The sequence below is a fragment of the Rutidosis leptorrhynchoides genome, chromosome 1 (genome assembly GCF_046630445.1).
Source record: "Rutidosis leptorrhynchoides isolate AG116_Rl617_1_P2 chromosome 1, CSIRO_AGI_Rlap_v1, whole genome shotgun sequence".
NCBI classification, from domain to species: domain Eukaryota; kingdom Viridiplantae; phylum Streptophyta; class Magnoliopsida; order Asterales; family Asteraceae; genus Rutidosis; species Rutidosis leptorrhynchoides.
The window spans coordinates 96,617,427-96,623,017 of NC_092333.1; positions in this window are offsets into that span (position 1 = coordinate 96,617,427).

The following is a 5,591-nucleotide window of genomic DNA, read 5'->3' on the forward strand; positions in this document are numbered from 1 at the left end:
ATCTTTTCTGGTGGCGTCATTTAATTTTCTATAATCAATACATACACGCCATCCTGTTACAGTCCTAGTAGGAATAAGCTCATTTTTCTCATTTATAATGACAGTCATACCACCCTTCTTAGGTACGCATTGAACTGGGCTTACCCATGGACTATCAGAAATTGGATATATCAAACCTGCATCTAGCAGCTTAATAATCTCTTTTTTAACTACATCTTGCATATTAGGATTTAGTCTTCGTTGGCGTTGCACATACGTTTTATGACCTTCTTCCATAAGGATTTTATGTGTGCAATACGAAGGACTTATTCCTTTAATATCATGAATCTTCCATGCAATGGCTGGTTTATGAGCTTTCAACACAGAAATGAGTTGTGATTTCTCATTTTTAATAAGAGAAGACGATATTATTACAGGTAATTCAGATTCACCATGTAAATAAGCGTATTCCAAATGGTTTGGAAGTGGCTTTAACTCTAATTTCGGAGGTTCTTCTATCGATGATTTATATCGATATCTGTCTTCTTCTTTTAGCATTTGAATTTCTTCTGTTGTTGGTTCATATCCATTAGCTATAAGTGTAGCTAACATTTCAGCTTCATCAATTGGTTCATTAACTTCTCCTAAAGAACATTCTCCCGTTCCTTGTAATTCTGGAAATTCTTCTAATAATTCTGCATGTGCATCTATAGTTTGAATATAATAACATGTATCATCTGCAGATTGTGGTTGTTGCATTGCTCTATCAACTGAAAAGGTAACACTCTCATCCTCTATACTTAGGGTCAGTTTCTTACCGAACACGTCTATCATTGCTTTAGCCGTGTTTAAGAATGGTCTTCCTAATATGAGAGGAACTTGAGAATCTTCTTCCATGTCCAGAACAACAAAGTCTACTGGAAATACTAAAGTACCAACTTTAACTAGCATGTTCTCCATTATCCCTCTAGGATATTTTATTGATCTATCGGCTAGTTGTATGCTTATTCTGGTTGGTTTCAATTCTCCAAGGTCTAGTTTAGCGTATAGTGAATACGGCATTAGATTTATGCTAGCACCTAAGTCTGCCAATGCTTCTATTGAACTAAGACTACCCAGAAAACATGGAATTGTGAAACTTCCTGGATCAGATAATTTTTCTGGTATCTTATTCAACAGCACTGCTGAACAATTAGCATTCATAGTAACAGCCGAAAGTTCTTCCATTTTCTTTCTATTCGTGATCAGATCTTTCAAGAATTTAGCATATCTAGGCATTCCTGAAATCACATCAATGAAAGGAAGATTTACATTTATCTGTTTAAACATATCCAAAAATTTGGATTGCTCTGCTTCAAGTTTTTCTTTCTTCATTTTACTCGGGTAAGGAAGTGGTGGTTGGTATGGTTTAACATAAGGTTTATCCTTAACTGTGTTATCTTCATTAACCTTTTCAACTACCGGTTCTTTTTCCTTATCTTGATCAGGTTGTGGTTCTTGTGGAGTAGGAATAGTTTCATCAGAAGTTACAGGTATTTCAGGTGATTTAAGTGTTGTACCACTTCTTGTGGTAATAGCTTTAGCTGTTTCATTCCGGGGGTTAGCATTTGTATCACTAGGTAAACTTCCCGGTTTTCTTTCACCTATTAACCTTGCTAGGTTACTTACTTCTTGTTCCAGATTTTGAATAGAAGCTTGTTGATTTCTAAATGCTTGAGCATTTTGTTCATTGGTTTGTTTTTGAGATGTGAAAAACTGCGTTTGAGTTTCAACTAGCTTTGTCATCATATCTTCTAAATTCGGCTTTTTATCATCGGTTTGTTGTGGTGGTTTGTTTTGAAAATTTGGTCTTTGCTGATTGTAAGTATTATTGGATACTTGCTGATTGCTAGGACCTTGTTGGTTATTGTATGGAATATTTCGGTTATAATTCTGGTTTTGATTGTAAATCGGTCTTGGCGGTTGATAATTATTCTGATAATTATTTCCAGGCCTTTGGTTTATGTATGAAATATTCTCTCTTTGTTCCATTGTTAATTCAATACTTAGACAATCTTTTGTCAAATGTGGTCCTCCACACTGCTCACAACTAATTCGTATTGAGTGAATATCCTTAGTCATCTTTTCCATTCGTCTCTCGAAAGCATCTATCTTTGCCGAAATGGAATCTAAGTCATGGCTAGAATCGGCTCTAGCTGCTTTAGATGATCTAATGATGTCTTTTTCTTGGTGCCACTCATGTGAGTGGGAAGCAGTATTATCAATAATTTTGTAAGCATCAGTTTCGGTTTTCTTCATAATAGAACCACCAGCTGCTATATCTATGTCTTTCCTTGTAGTGATGTCGCATCCTCGGTAGAATATTTGTACTATTTGACAGGTGTCTAAACCATGTTGCGGACATCCTCTTAACAACTTTCCATATCTTGTCCACGCCTCATATAGAGTTTCATTTGGCTTCTGTGTGAACGTAACAATTTCTGCTTGAAGTCTTACGGCTTTAGATGCAGAAAAGAATTGTTTAAGAAATTTGTCAATTAAAACGTCCCATGTATCAATCGCCCCTTCAGGTAACGATTCCAACCAATCTTTGGCTTCTCCCTTTAAAGTCCAGGGAAATAACATGAGATATATCTGTTCATCCTCCACTTCTCGGATTTTAAATAGTGTGCAGATCCTATTAAAGGTACGTAGATGTTCATTTGGATCTTCCTTCGGCGCACCACTAAATTGGCATTGATTAGTCACCATGTGTAGAATTTGTCCTTTGATTTCATAATCTGGCGCATTAATGTCTGGATGAGTAATTGCGTGACCTTGGCCAGTGCGTTTAGCTCTCATTCGGTCTTCCATACTTAAAGGTTCCAGATTCTCCATAATTGAATTTGTTGAATCGGTATCACTAGATGATTCTGTTTTAATGGTTCGTTCCTCAACAATCTCTGTTTGAATGATTGGTGGTTCCGGAGGAAAGTTTAATGGTTCAGGATCTATGAACTGTTCCTGAATATTTTCTGGATTCTCAATTGTGAGGTCGGGTTCAAAAAATGGATTATCGGAAATTTGAACTGAAGTACTTGGTCGACTGGATGACGATTCTAAAGAAAAATCAACGGCGGTTATATTTGTTAAACGTCTTGATCTTGTTACAGGTGGTGAACGTACAAAAGGTGATGAACGTCTTGCTCGGTGCATTCACTGAATATCCTATTAGTTTTAAAAAGGAAAGAAAAATTATAATAAGTTATCCAATCAATAGACTTTTCTGATTTTGCCCACGTTTCGAATAGCCAAAAGATGCAGCAGAGGGGCAGGATTCGTTTGGTCTCAATATAATTGAGGACTGTTTGGCTCCAATAACCCGGTCCACGTACAAATCCAACTATTACTACGAACCAGAAAATTTTGATGTCTATCAATTTAACCACTTAAAATAAATTTTCGTAATTTTAAGAAATTTAGATAAGAAGTAGAATAAAAATCTATGTCCTAAAACTAGAATAGCGAGAAATAAGAGAGAAAAAGAGTTCGTCGAAAAAGGTCGAAAAAGAAAAAATGGTTTAAAAATAAAAAAATAAAAGGTGACGGAAAAATAAAAGAAACTTATAAAAACTTAAAAATACTTAACTAACCTAACCTTATTACTACAACTAACTTAAAATTATAATCGCAAATTGAAATTATTAATTGGAATGATAATTGGTACATAGTAAAAGGTGTCTAAAAATATTAAAGCTTACAAGGAAAAACTAAATCCCAAATGGAAATAACTTAAAAAAAAACTAAAACTTAAAAAGGCGTCGCAAAATTCTAAAGCACCTAAATCTTAGTCTAAAGAAAAAGCACTTAAGGAATTCTACGGCAAAGCCTAAAAATATAGGAGTAAAAATAACTATAGCAAAAACTAAGTTTAAAATTAAATATGAGCGAAAAATATAAATATTACGCTACAACGATTAAAAAGGGACAAAATATAAAAATATACAAAAAGTTGTAAAAAGTACAATTTTTATAAAAATATTATTTTTATATTATTTATTTAATAAAACTACTAATTTTACAATTTAATAAAACTAATTTAACTAAAATATATAAATAAAAAGTAAAAGTAAAAATAAAACTAATAATAATAATAATAATAATAATTAGGTTTAAATATTAATAATAATTAATTAAAAACCGTAATTAATGCTGAATTAGGGCTTCCTGTGCGCGTGTCAGATGATCTCCGCGAGTCGCGGCAATTAAAGAAGAAAACCCCGCGAGTCGCGGGGTTCAGAAATTCTGTTGACAGCTTTCAATTTTTACGCGTTTTTCTTTATTTTTTATTTTTTTTTATTTTATGTTTTCTGTTTTTTAAATAAATAAAAGATTTTAAAATAAAACTTATATTTTTATAAACTAAAATAGAAATAAAGAAACTTATAAAACTTAAATATTTAACAAAATCTTAAAAATGCTTATATTTTTATTTTTTTCTTTTTTATATTTTTGAATAATTAAAACGTATTTTTACAAAAGCGAATTTTAATAAAAGTAAACTAAAAAATCTTTTTTTTTTTTTCTTATTATTAGCATTGCGCTTCCGGCTTTTAAGATAGTTCCCCGGCAGCGGCGCCAAAAATACTTGATGTTAAAGCTAAGGGGTATAAAATACTATTAAATTTTTGCAGGAAATACTATTAAATACGATACAATTTTACACAAGATATTTATTTATTTATAGAATGGATATACTTAAACCTTGCTACAACACTTATAGGCAGTGTACCTAATCGTACAGTAGTGTAGTTTTTAGTAAGTCCGGTTCGTTCCACAGGGAAATCTTTAAACAAAGCTCAACGCTATATTAGCTTACTTTTATAAAAATACAAATATATATATAAGTAATATTATTATTATAAAGGGGGGTTTTTACCGTTTAATGACCGGTTTGTCGATTTTAAAACTTTAGTCGCAGTTAAAACCTAATGTAAAATATTAAATAAATACAAGACTTAAATTAAAGCGTAAAGTAAATAACGATAATGAAATTGCCAATAATAAAAATGCGATAAAATAAAATTGCGATAATTAAAAAGTACGATAATTAAAAGTGCGATTAAATAACAATAAATAAAAGTGCGATAATTAGAAGTGCAATTAAATATAAAATAAAGGAAATTAAATATGAAATAAAAGAATTATGCTTATTTAAACTTCCGTAATCATGATGTTTGACGTGTTGATTTTAGTTTTATGCCCATGGGTTAATTGTCCTTTGTCCTGAATTATTTAATATGTCCGTCTGGTTTTTGTCCATAACAGTCCATCAGTCATAAATATAAAGTGCGAGTGTCCTCGTCAAATTATCCTTATACCCGAAGTTAAATATTCCAACTAATTGGGGATTCGAATTGTAACAAGGTTTTAATACTTTGTTTAATGAATACACCAGGTTATCGACTGCGTGTAAACCAAGGTTTTACTACTTTGTTAACAATTACACCAATTACCCTTGAATGTAATTTCACCCCTGTTTTAATTATTCTAGTGGCTATTAATTCATTCCCGTGTCCGGTTAAATGAACGATTATTCGTACATATAAATACCCCGCCCATCGTGTCCGATC